The sequence below is a fragment of the Barbus barbus genome (genome assembly GCF_936440315.1).
Source record: "Barbus barbus genome assembly, chromosome: 44".
In the NCBI taxonomy this organism is placed as follows: Eukaryota; Metazoa; Chordata; class Actinopteri; order Cypriniformes; family Cyprinidae; genus Barbus; species Barbus barbus.
In genome coordinates this window covers 16,210,316-16,224,964 of record NC_136722.1, presented here as the reverse complement: position 1 = coordinate 16,224,964, position 14,649 = coordinate 16,210,316, and positions in this window count along the sequence as shown.

Below are 14,649 nucleotides of genomic sequence, written 5' to 3'. Positions count from 1 at the left end.
CTATTTATTACCTAGTTATTGAATTATTATAATAAGTACATAGTATGTAGACGAGGAACAGGACTGTAAAATAAACTGCTACCGCTATAATTTTCAGTTATATACTCTAGTTAAAGTTACTATTATCTACTAATGCTGCTATAATTCCTATAAATGTATCGCATTCAAATAGTGTGTAATAATTATTAATAATTACAATTATTGATCTGATCTGAAAAGGTGACCGGTATTATATCCTAATAATATATGATAAAGGTGACAATTATAATATTATAATCACAGTTGGTAATAAATAGATTAAAAATAAATATACTCAATATTGTTACTGTATTATATTATAAATATTAATATTATTATTTACGTAAAACATAAACGTGATGAGTTCTAATGCAACCTGGTTAATAACATGGTTGCTAATGTTAATATAAACAATAAAAATACACAACAAAATATGAAAATAGTTTCTTGTCGACCACGTTCATTGAATTCGTGTATTATGCATTGATAAGACGCACAAATTGAATGTTAGGTTGACTGGTGAGGAAGCCATGCTCTGTCCTGCACAAAACTAAATGCAACTTGATACAGAATGTTTTCTCACAATGTCTGGTTAACTGACATTTGACAAGAGCAAATAAATTTAGTATAATTCCCCATGATAAGACTGACAGTCCTCGATCGGACACGGAACTGAGACACTATTCTTCCTCTTTTTCCGCAGATGAGCCAATTGCAAATTGCATTTTCTCTGCACCCTTGATCACATGCATCCAATCGCAATATCTGATTGAGCGAGGCAAACATGAATCGCATCGCGCTGTGCATGTGGGAGAGGCGTTGCTTCATGCAAGTCTTCATGCGCTGGCGTCTGACAATAAAACCGCTCAATCAAAATCTTTAGCGTTGTTCTACTGCATGTTTTAACCAATCGCTATCAAGCAGGGGCGGGTTCTAATGAACAGCATGCGTTCATGCACGGAGATTGTTTGTAACAGAGGGATAAGGGGAGAAAAGAAGTGAGCGTTCAGACGCCATAGTAACATTAACTAAAATGTAATTTGTAAAGCATCTGCTTCAGTTTTCCCTGGTAAACGTCGTGTCGAATGAGCAACTGTTCTGTTAAATGCTCTCCGCACCTGCAGAGTTTACGTAATATATCATCAGCTAAGAGAGGACATTTTTTTTTTGCATTTTAGTGAAATTAATACTTTATATATTTTGTGTGTATATTTATTTATTGTTTGTATGTGTGTTTATATTTATATAGTAGTTATAATGAGTGGTTATTTCTTTCTCCCAGTAAAGACAGTGGCATATTCTCAGTCACATATAGCCTAAAGCAGGTTTTTAATTTTAATTTTTTTTAAATCAATTATATTATCAGGCAGATTATAGAACTTTAAAGGAATCGTTCACCCCAAAATTATGTTATTCCCAGAGGTGGGTAGAGTACCCCAAAACTGTACTCAAGTAAAAGTACTTGTAGAAATATATACAAAAGTAAAAGTGATAGTCTGAATAGTTACTGGAGTAAGAGTAAAAAAGTATTGGATAAAAAAACTACTCAAGTAGTTAGTTACTAGTTACTTTGGATCATATAGCCTACTGAATATCTATAGTCTATTTTTATTTACATATTTAGATATATATATACACACACTGCCGTTCAAATGATTTTTAATGTAATTTATTTCAGTGATGCATATATGATTTATTTATCAGCGTTTACGCCAGTCTTCAGTGTCACATAATCCTTCAGAAATCATCCAATATGTTGATTTATTATCAATGCTGTTCTTTTTAGCTTTCTATTCATAAAAGAATCCTGAACAAAATGTCACAGGTTCCAAAAAATATTAAGCAGCAAAACTGTTCCCTTTTGAAAAAAAACCCAGCATATGCTGGTTAGGTATGTTTTGAAGCATGGGAAGCTGGTTTGGACCAACATAAACCAGCATAAACCAGCCCAAACCAGCATCACAGCTTCAAAACATACCTATATGCTGGTTTTTTCAACAACACTGGTAATAAATCAATATATTAGAATGATTTCTGAAGGATCATATGACTCTGAAAACTGGAGTAACAGCTGATAAACATTTAGATTTTCATCACTGAATTAAAGTACCGGTGTATTATGTATTATAGCCTATATGTAGCCCTATATAACCTCTGACACGGAGAAGAGTGAAAACTCACATGAACGCTACAGAACATTTGAACATAACGAAACAAATGCACATCTTCTTCCGTCTGTTCTGCAAAATGTAAACAAATGTATATTTCTGTATGCGTAAATATTGTTATAATTGTTAATTGTTATATTGTTATATATTGTAATATAATTGTGTCTAGGCAAAAAGGCATTCCTCCTGGAACAGGTCGCGCGCTGCTGCACAGAGCTAACACTGGTTTGGCGGGTGTTCATTTCATACTCTGTGACAGCTTATTTAATGTATAAATTATACATTGTTTTTAATGCATAAGGTACATGTACAACAAACTGGCAATGTCATAGTGGTATCGTGTACTGTAAACGAATTTAGCCTATCTATACCTGTGGAACAGCACACTCATCTAATAAAGATCTTCATAGCTATAGCAAACAATAGCCTTTGAAGATTTGCTTTCAACCTGCTGTATTTTTGTGACACAGATATGCACTGACAGGCCTTATCACCCTTCACATTTACAGTTTCATTTGAAATGTTTCTTTTTAGTATTTCTTTTTGTGTTTCGCAGAAGAAAGAAAGACCGGTTTGGAACAACGTGACGGTGAGTAAATGATGACAGACTTTTACTTTTGGGTGAACTATCCCTTAAGCCGAGAACACACTACACGATTGTGAGGCCGATTATGAATGGAATTTATTACTGGCAGCTGATCGTGCCCAGTCGGACCGGGTCTGTTCCAGTTGGGCTCAGTCGCTGTTTGCAGTCAGCAGAAAAATCACATAGTGTGTGGTGTCTAAAGATTATAATCTTAGAATTCAAGAACCAGTCATTTTTACAAATATTTTTTTAAACATGTTTAATATTTGATGACACCTGCGATTGTATGCAATGGAGATGTGTTGTTCACTGTCAAACATCATTCAGCATTCATTTTGTAATTTTTTTTCTTGATTACAAGAACAAAATTTGATTGTGATTTATTTCTTGTCTTTCTTTTAATTCATAAGTGAACACTGCAAATGAAATGGTTTCTTTTTTTTTTCTTTTGCAGTCGATGAAAGTAGCCTAAATTATGTCAGTGATTTCTCTCATTTTAAAGAATATCAAGAATTCTTTTATTTCGATCTGCAGTCCAATAAAAGTTTTTTTTCTTAACTTTGAAGTTCTTAAATTTTGTTATGAAGATTTTTAAATCAACAAATATGCTAGGATAATTTTTTTCATAACCAATGTAGGAACAACGAATAGGCTTGTCTATTTATTCTATTCTTCAAAACGAAGTTTTCATTAAAAAAAATCATTAAAAATCCATATGACAAAATTAAATTATTATATATTAATTATATATAATAGTTTTGTCAAATGGATGAGGCAATTACATTGCCATGAATTTATTAGCCTAAGTAGCCTTTTATTTCATTCTAATAGCGCTAGATATGTTATAATTAAGGGAACTGAAAAGACAAATGCGTCTACTCAAAGCAATAGGCCTAATTCCAAAAAGAAAGAGGCATCAGACTTATAATGCAAATATATTCAAGACACATTGCTATGGCGTTTATTTGGAAAACCAACATAGCAGGAAAGCTAATGTTTTCTGTTATATTGAGCACAAACTTAGAAAAGTCAAACAAACCTTAACATGTCAATAGGGAAAAGCGCCGGTGTTTTCCGCAGAGTTGTCTGTGGTGGGGCGGGAGCGGCTGCGGGAAAACGGGTAGACACTGTGGTTTTTGTGAGTGCTTTTTTTTGGTTCGGCAGAATTTGTCCAATCGTGACCTGCAGTCGTTAATTGTGTTGTGTAGTGGAGTGACTCAGTCATTAGGTTTGTGCTCCTCTCTGACTGTCAAAGACTAGAATCTGCTCCAGACGATGGTAAGGTTCTTTAAGTGTGTTGAGGTCAGTCTTAGAATGTTTCCTCTAGTTGTGTAGTGTGTCCCCAGCTTTAAATGTTAGAGTTTTTTCAATTCCCCTTTTGTATGATGTCCTTGTTAACAAAACTGGGGTTTACAAGAGAGGAACTTGAACTACAATAGTCTGGCACACACAGAGACTATCTGTTCATCTGGAAATGTAGACTGTTTTCATCAGCTTTTCAAAAGTTTTTTTTTTTTTTGTACACAAGATTGTTGAATATTGTGTATAGGACAGTATTCACACTCTCATATGACCTTGTCAAAGTCCTCAAGGTTTAGGTTTCAGGAAGATAATTACTTGAAACCTCTTATGGATTCTTCACCATTTATGGATATTGTGTTTATTGCTGAAAGAATGTTAAAGAATGTGAATTCAACAATTAATCTCTGCACGTATGTTATATATGTACAGTATGTAGGAAATAAGGACAGCTGGCCTTTTCCCAGAAGAGACACATTAAGATTATTAATAATTTCTGCGATAATAGGGACAACATGATCTGTAGCTCTCTAGGTGAACATTCACATTACCTTCCTCAATATGCACTAACTGCTATTTAGTATGTGCGCCGCTAATAGATATTTTAATAATTCATCAGTATGTATTGTAAATTATTCACCTCCCTGTATGGTCATTGGTGCCATTGAACCTAACCTAGTTTAAAGCCATTCATCCTGACAGAAGTAAGATTGATCATTTAGGTTAAATGTAGGTGGGTTATAAGTCTGTCATGCAACAAATAACATGCATTTGGCTTATATTTAGACTAAAGTCAATATATGCTTTTATCACTGCAAATGACCCCTAAAATGCAGAGAACAGTAAACGCCACTCAGTTTACAGAGGAGTTCATTAGCTACACCACACAATATTGATGCTGGAGTAGCATATGAACTCCATTTCTATTCGTCTATGTTTTCAAGAATCAGCAGAATTAGATTGAAGACTGCATCTCTGCTGTCCCAGAGGCATATTATGCTGTTGTCCCTTGACTGCAGTAACCATTGTTCTAATGTACATAATTGGCAATTGAATAGATTCAGAGCATTAAAAGCTACTTATTTGCCTCTTGCAATGTAAAGAATGCTTTGAACCTGGTAATATGAGCTCCAAATGCACTGATTGAATGGTTGCAATATATAACCAGATTTATAAACCCATTTCGTAGGTTTGTAATTGTTTTAAAATAATGGGCTTTTCAAAGTACGGCTGCTTATTGCTATCACTTTATGCGTAGACATGATTAAAAGCAATGTTCCAAACAGTCGTAGTTTGAAACGCACATAGTGTGCGTTGTTTTTTTTTAAAATATTGCTTTGAATATATTCACTTGTAATTATGTGAACTTATAGCCATGTTGTTGTGTTTAATCAGCATGCAACATAAGCCTAATCAACCCCAGCAACCTTGTGATAAGCTTAGCTTATGGCCAAAAGGTCTCCCACCTGGAGCAGATGTTCCAAAGCTTATATCAAAGCTCAAGCTAAAGTGTTCATTTAGACAGATTGGATTTGCAGCAGTGTGGAGGGGTTGGAGATGTTGGCTTTATGATTTCGGCAGGATTTGGACCATCAGCGGACTTGCCTGGAGGAGGACAGTAGATGTCTGCGAGCTGAGATCCAGGAGCTGAAAACCGGCATTAGACCCCTCACATAAATGATCCATCGCGCTCAACACAGGCTCGGCCTGGATGTGAGTCACATGCCTATATTCCCTTGCCTCGTTCTCTCGCTCACTCACTCTCCATTTTCTCCCTCACCCCAAAGTCATGGGACGGTCCCTCATTCATTTTTCAAAACTCATTTTCCGCCCTTGAGCTCAAGATTTTTAATTCTGGCTTCACCTTGACTGGTGGCCTTTGGGCATGAGGGATCAACGGAGCCGGGCTTTGATCCAGCACGCCGGCATGGGACTCATTTCTAGCTCTGCCACACTGATGCGACTCAGTGGGTTTGACTTGACCTCGCGGCTCCTCTGGGCCCCTCCGGCCACAGTCGACGAGACCCGGCTCCCTCCTCCTCTCCATCCTGAACACCTCCAATACCTCGTTCTAATCAAACCGCTCTGCTCTCCGCAGCCCTGCCTTTGATCGGCATAATATGCCTCCTCCTCCTCTTCATCTCCCTTCTCCGTTTATCACATCATGTGTGAATGCAGAACATCAGTGAAATGTGGTTGAAGGTTAGTATAAATGTTCACATACAGCAGGTCTAGTGAAAATCGGTTGAAGGTCTGTTCTGATTGCAGATTGCACACACATAAAAAAATATAATAATTCAAATAGCAAAATGCAACTGACCAGATGCTTGTACATATTTAGCATATTATTTTTAACAGACAGACAAAACATTGTTTTATTGTTTTTAAGGCTGTGCGTCCAGTAATACTTGACAGACAGCTTGCAGTTCTTGGTAATGTTAACACAGTATAAAAGAAAAAAAAACATTATGATATAACCATAATATAATTCATTAATTCATTTAATACTACTACTAGTACTACTACTACTAATTTAGCTAAATTATTATTAATAGAAAATGAAATGTAATTTTATATATTTTTTTTATTTCTTTACATTTTAGAAATTAATTTCAATGTATATATTTTTATTTATTTTTATTTATTTAATCTAATATTTGTGACCCTGGACCACAAAACCAGTCATAAGTCACATGGGTATATTTGTAGCAATAGCCAAAAATACATTATATGGATCAAAATTTTCTATTTTTGTTTTATGCCAAAAATAATTAGGATATTAAGTAAAGATCATCTTCCATGATCTACCTTAAAAATATCAAAACTTAATTTTTGACTAGTAATATGTATTGCTAAGGACTTAATTTGGACAACTTTAAAGGCAATTTTCTCAGTATTTAGATTTTTTTGCACGCTCAGATTCCAGATTTTCAAATAGTTGTATCTCGGCCAAATAGTGTCATATCCTGACAAACCATACATCAATGGAAAGCTTATTTATTCAGTATAAATACTGATGTATAAATCTCAATAAAAAAAAAAAAGTACCCTTATGACTGATTTTGTGGTCCAGGGTCACATTTATTATTATTTCAATTTAACAAATTAATACATTTATATTTATTTATTGTATTATTATTATTATTATTTAAATTTAACTGTAATTTTTTCATTTACATGTATTTAAATTATATTAAATATATATGAATATATTTAACATTTATTCTATTATTGTTTATTTTTGTTTGATTTAAATTGAACATTTTTACATTTATTTTCATTATTTAATTTTTTAATCAATATTTAAATTTAAGGACATTGTTAATTAATTAATTAATTTACATTTAATTAATCACAATTTTATTATAAATTATATTTATTTAATGTATTATTTATTATTAGTAGTATTGTATTCATAATTTTATCATTTAATTAACGTATATTAATTATTCAATTTATTTAATTTTCTTGATGTCCAATGTAAATTCTGCTACCAGAAAAAAACAAAAACAGTTGGGAACTGCTGATCTAAAATGCGTTTGCTGTGTGGGGTTTGCTCTTGACAGGTTCGCCATAGTCTCCTGTGTACAACGTGCCCGTGCCAAGATCCTGCTGCTGTACCTTTAGCCATGACAAGTCGGCCTGTGCGCCAGCTGTGCCCATGGGGCGTCATCGGTCGTAACAAGAGTCAGTGTGCCCACTTCAGCGCAACCTCATTGTGGTGTTATAATAACACTCTGCTTCCTTTTGTCAGTGTGTTTTGCTGGATGATAAACACAGGGGAGAAAGGACCGGCAGAGGAGCTCAGGCTCGAAGAGGTGAGTTTGTGAAATCACAGTACAGAAGAAGGTGCAGTTTCCTGGTGTGTGCACTAATTGAAGCTCCTTCAGGCAACAGCCGCAGCAAACCCGAGCCCGTTGAGCAACATCGGCAGGAGTGATGACTGGCTGCTCGGGGAAGGGTCTCCCAGGTCACTATCGGAGGTTATGTTAATTCGGTTGTTAATGACTTCCTTTTGAGTGATAATTGATCAGCTTCTTTACCATATTCCTCTGTTATGCTATATCACTAGGGTAAAGCTCTGCCTAATGAATGCTCCGTTTGATTTCTGAAATAATGAACTAATTAGACTAATTAAAATCAATAGAGGTGCCAATACAAGGTTAGGCATCAGACGGCGGTCTCTATCTGTGCTCTGCCCGAGTCACCAGCTCAGTTTAAAGGAACCTAATGCTGATTTATGGGCTCTTTATGGTCATTAGTCAGAATAAATTGCGCCGAGGAGCCAAGACAGCATTATTCAAGTACAGGATACTAAGTGCATTGTAAGGTCAGCAATAAGGGCAAACCTACATATGTAGTTGAATGCCCTTGTAAACCTTTGTTAATATATCAGGTCAGAACGGCGTCGGATGGCATCGCCTATCTTTGCACACGGAGATTAGCTGCGCTAGTACAGACACTACGTTGAATGAGATTCAAATAACGGCATATTATAAAGGTGTTCTTTGATCTTTATTGAGACAGCCGTGTCGCCAATTATTAAAGACCTTCTTGAAGCAAGGTCACAAACAATATGTTGTGATTGCATCAGACTGAGCGACGGCTTATTGCTCTTTCATTAGTTATCTGTTTTCCTCTGTGATCGCCATGGGATTTTAATTTTATTGGCTCTTGGAAGCCACATTTAGGGCAGATACATCCCCCTCCACCCCACCCCATGTGCGACAGTCTGAAATCACTAATAAGAAGGTAGAGAATTATGTATCCTGACTATTTCTGACAGAGGCAGGCCAAGCCAGTGTGTATGGGAAGGGCCACCGCTGACCTAAATTCGTGCATTAATCTAAGATGTCAGTGGTGCAACCTTGATGGTCCATTTTGAGCCAGTCAGCCTGGTTATTTTTCTTTCCGTCGCCGCTTTGGGCGTTGGTCTGGGATCTGACGCCTTTTCCCGCTCCTTTCTGCCCTTATTTCAGCTGTATTAATGTTCAAAATGGTCCTGAGAAGTAATTTGTGTGATGCGACATCCATGTTTTGCCCTGTTATATATCAGTATGGACTTATTGGGCTTGTGTTGTGCACTTTTTTTTTTTTTCTCTGCAGGGTAGTTGACCATTACTTTAATAGTTTTTTTTTTTTCCCACACAGGCTTTAATGATTGAGTAGTGTTTGTGCCAGCTTTTGCCATTCCTCTAACAAATTAGTTTACTGTGGTCATAACCTTCAAAAAGCTCATTACCATAAATTGCATGGCTTTTCATAAAGGCTGAGAGCTGCATTGACGAATCGCAAATAGGACCTTTCTCAGGACACTCAGTCCTGCTGCTAAATTAGACCCACCGCTTCCCCCCCAGCGTTTCTTAATCAGCTAATGTTTTTTATTCTCTTAATTTCAGCTGCTTCTGATTTATCTGAATAACTAAAACAGACACATTTATATTTAGTTTTTTTTTGTCATGTCTAGGAAATGCGGTGTGTATGTTGCTTGTTCAGGAAATGACGTCTGTGGCATGCTGCCTTTGTAAATCCTTTTGATTTTTACTATTCTTTTGCGCTTAAGTGTGAAAAGACTGTTTATTCATAGTCTTTTTTATTTAAGGTTAAAAGAAGACCTTGGTTGTAATTAAGATGCTTTTCATTATTTGTATTCACGAAAAGAGCACATCTTTTGTATTTATTTGCCTGCGGTTGCTTTCGATACGACTATAATAATAGTATTTGCTGTAATTCTAAAAAAAACTGTCATACTTCTCATGTCCTGGGTCAAAGAGAAATTAATAATTGCAATCGATCTCCAAATATCCTTGTTTTGACTGCATTTATTGTATTGCTGTCTGGAAGAACAATGACAGGAAGATTGATAAGCACCTTCTTAGTAATAATAATAATAATAATAATTGAAATTATTAATAAATATTAAACAATTATATTTTTTAAACTTGCATTTGCTTGTTGATTTTGATTAGCTTTTTATTGCATTTGATTACATTGTGTTCAGTGCTTTGAGAAGCTGCTTTTAAAAGCACTTTATAAAAGTTTATTATTATTATTACTATTATAATTTAGATAACTATTATTAAAAGAAAGATTAAATGACATTTCATTTATTTACACTTTATTCATTCATTTATTTCAGTGTATATATTTTCATTTTTTTCAGTGTATTATTTATTATTATTTAAATGTAACAAATTAATAAATAGATTTATCATATTATTATTATTATTATTATTATTCAAATCTAAAGTGTACTTGTATAATTGATTAATTATTAATTAATGGTTTATTTTTTAATGTTTATTTTTATTTATTATTGTTATTTAAATTTTACATATTTTATTTTCATTTCGGTTTTGTAATATTATTTAAATTGAACATTTTTAATTAATTTTCATTATTTAGTATTTATTCATATTTACATTTAAGATCATTTTATAATGCAATTTCATATATTTATTTATTTACTGTACATTTATTTAATTCTAATTTATTTTCATTTCTATTTATTTAATGTAATTAATGCAATTGATTTGATTTATTATCTGAATTTGAGTAGTATTATCATTCAAATTTATTTGAACACTATGTATTTAAATGTTTTATTTATATTCATTTATATGTATTAAATTGATTCTTGAAATTAATAAAAATTTTAAAATGTTATTGTAATTTTTTTTATTTGATCATTTTTGTGTTTGTCTTGCTCTCTAATGTAAATTCTACTACCTGACGCAAACACATGACATATATACTTATGAGAATAATAATATTTGCTGCTTGGAGCTGTAAAGATGTTAATTAAAAAAAATTGTCATACGTCTTGTGTCCTGGGTCAATGGGAAATTAATAATTGCAATCGATCTCCAAATATCCTTGTTTTGACTGCATTTATTGTGTTGCTGTCTGGAAGAACAATGACAGGAAGAACAATAATGGCAAATAAAAAGGGCTTGATAAGCATCTTCTTAGTCAGATCGCACAGTTAAACGCAATTAAACAAGAACGCTTGTGAAAAGCAGCTCCGGCTTTTCCGAGCAACCGATAAGGCAGCGATTCCTCCTGGGGCTCAAAGAGAGAGGCTGTATGGAATTTAATTTCAGTTATTGTCTCTTCACGGTGGCCAGTAAGATTTTCTGTCTGAGTCGTAGCACATAATGGGAGGCTCTTGAGCTTCCTGATCACCCTTCCGTTTAGTCTTTTAAGCAAGTGTTTCATGCCTCGCTCCTCCAGCTTGCTTTTATTGTTTCTCTCTCGCAGTTTAATTCCCCTCAATGCATGCCGGTGTGGACACCCCATCCTGCTTTACTCAACAATAATATCAAGCGTGCACCTTCAATGAGCGAGCTGTCCCACGGCTCAGTCTCTCTGCTTAATTAGCCTCACATGCAACCACACACACATTCGGTGATGCAAAAAATATGATGACACACACACACACACACACACACACACACACAGCTCACCTAATTTTCCCCTCAGTTTCCATTTTGTTGTTAGCATTAATCTACTTACAATTGCAAGGTGCACTGAGCAAAGCTAGTTTCACCTTAATCTTTTTCCCTTATGAAATTGAATAGTGGAGAAATCCTTAACATGGTTGTTTGTGGAGGTAAATTTGTTGCTTGTGTAGCAATGCTGCATAATTGGTAATACCTTCTGAGTGTTTTTTCTTTAAGTGCACAAGATCCATCTGTGTTCCCTCTTATTTGTTGACTGCATTAAAGGAGTCTTGGCTGACCTAAAAAGCCAAGCATTAGAGCAAAATAATAGCAAAGAGTTTCATCTCTGGATCATGCATAAAATATTACCCTGCTTTTAATGGCTGTATTTTGACCCTTGTCTCTGACTATTGTGCCCCAAAAAAACAAGTGTGTCCATGTTTGCTCCTCTTATGCACTTGATGGTAAGAGTTATCTGGAAGTCACTGTAAGGTGACAGCTTGTGTGGCTGTACTTTTAAGCAAAATTAAAGAGTAGTTCACCCAAAAATTTAATTCTGTTATCATTTACTCACCTTCATGTTATTCCTTCTGTGAATTGTTAAAGAATATCCTTGTCACTTTGGGCCAGTCAAGCACTAAAATGACACAAATGGTCAATATGACTTATGTTACATTCCAGATCTCCGAAAGCCATATAATACTGTGAGAATCAAACTGAACTGAGTAAATGGTAACAGAATCTTCATTTTTGGATGAACTATCCCTTTGTTTTGTGAATTGGATCTGAATCAGTTGATTTATTGGGAAGATCCAGCTGAAATGAATGATTCATTTGTGAATCAGATTTCGCTACTTCTCTCATAAAAAGTAAGGTTTGGATGTTTTTCCACATAGAACTGTCATATTGTTGTATGAACTGATTTTGTGATATATTAATGTGTGTGTGTGTTTTTTGTTGTTGTTGTTTTTTTTTAAACTCTATTCACTTTCATTAAATGGAAAACTGTGTCGAGTAAATGACAGAATTTCCTGTTTTTGGCGAACTATTCCTTTAAACTCAGAGTGAGGGGGCAGGTCTGCTGGTGTTGGAGCGAAAGCTAAAACAGGTCAGTGAGGGAAAGAGCCATGTGGTTTGGGGACTTGACCTGTGAGTAATTAACATCAGCATTGATTTCCTTTTCCCAAGAGTGACGCCTGTCACTGCACCCTTCACCTGCACACACAAATACACACCGCTATATTTCACCTACATGGCCAATGTCAAACCCCAGCTTTCCAAAACAACACCAAGCATGGTGTGGAGAGACTAATTAGATGTAGTGTTCGTCTGCCATGTTAGGCTGGTGCTTTTGTACTGTCAGTCTCGTCTGGTGGTGAATTAGCCTCTTGTACCAGAAATATGAGTCCTAAGAAACCTTTAAATATTTTGTATGTCTTCTTTTTGATGTCTTATCTGCCTGTTTGTTAGTGTTTTGAGCGGTTCTGGGCAGTATGACTATATATATATATATCATATTCCAGTTGAGATATAATCAACCATTTATACCAGACTTATCGTTATTTTTTTTTTCCAAAAAAAAAAAAACTATTTCCAAAATTAAAAAAATTAAATGAAGTTATCACTGATATAAAATTATTCCATGCAGTAAATACACCATAAAAAGAATAAGATTTTCATTATAGCACCCAGCTGTACTCTACACTGTATTTGCTGTAAAAGGATTGATTGGATTTTCTCTGAACTGATGGTATTTGTTCCTAGGATTTTATTTTCTTCTTTCCTATTAAAGTGGAGAGTATGCTGGGTACATGTTGGGTGAGCGGACGAAATCAAAGAGCTATTCTTTGGTAAATCACAAATCAAAGACTGGCATATACTCTAGATTTAGAGAAAGAGACACAGCTTTGGACGTCTTCATCAAAAGGCATCATTCAGAGCCGCTCTGTGTCTTCATGGCAGCAGTTACGTCAGTGTTTTGATCAAAATCCCATGGAGGAAAATGTTGTATGATCAAATATTATTATCCTAATTACATTTCATAAAATCTTTCTTTTTATCTTGCAGTTTCAATTTGGAGAACAGTAATTTAAGTCTGATGATCACAGTTTGGTTGTGGGGTTATGACTGTTGGATTTGTTTTTTGTGGAAGACTATAATAATTGTTCTAGGAGCATGAAACCTTTTTTTTTCGTTACAGGGTCACCATTTGGGCAGCATCTTTGCTTTGTTTGCTTCTGAATGTTTATTACCCACCTGTAAGTAATTCCTTTGCTTTGTCTGTCTGTCAATTTATTATAAATGATTGCAACATTTATTAAATTCATTCACATGTGAATATCTCATAGCAAAACACATTAGTTTTAGAATTTTTGTAGCATTGATATACTTTTAATAGTTTTTGTTTTGAATTATATTTTTTTCCTTTTCTTTCATTTTAATCTTTTATAAAGTTTCAGTAATTTTGATTTTATTTAGAAATACTCCACTTATTAGATCATAAAAATTAAGCAAAAACAGGACTTTGTTAAATATTGTTACCATATACTGTATAACTGTTTTCTGTTTTAATATATCTTGTAATTTATTTTAATATATCTTTAATATAAAATGTAATTTATTCATATACTGATAAAGCTGCATTTTCAGCTTTATTATCAGTTTTCAGTGTCATATGATCCTTCAGAAATCCTTCATTAAAATATCCTGATTTGTTGCTCAAGAAACGTTTTTTCAATTGCTAATTGAAAACAGTTGTACTGCTTAATATTTTTTGTGATTACATTTTTATTTTCAGAATTCTTTGAATACAACGTTCAAAAGAACAACATTTATTTGAAATGTATCTGTTGTATATAAAAGTCTCTACTGTCCGTTTTGATCAATTTAATGCATCCTTGCTGAATATTAATTGGCCTAAAAAGAGAGAGAGAGAAAAAAAAAGAGTACTGACCCTAAACTTTTGAATGCTAGCGTAAAGTAAAGTATTTCTTCGGGAGGCAATGCAGCACTCCTCACCTGAGGCTTGGGAAGGCTCATGGGCTCATTTTAGGCAGGATGGTGTCGCCAGGGGCTGAATGGGCAGCTGCTTTCAACATTGTGTAGTTATTCACTCACAGCTGGCTCCGGAAAGAGA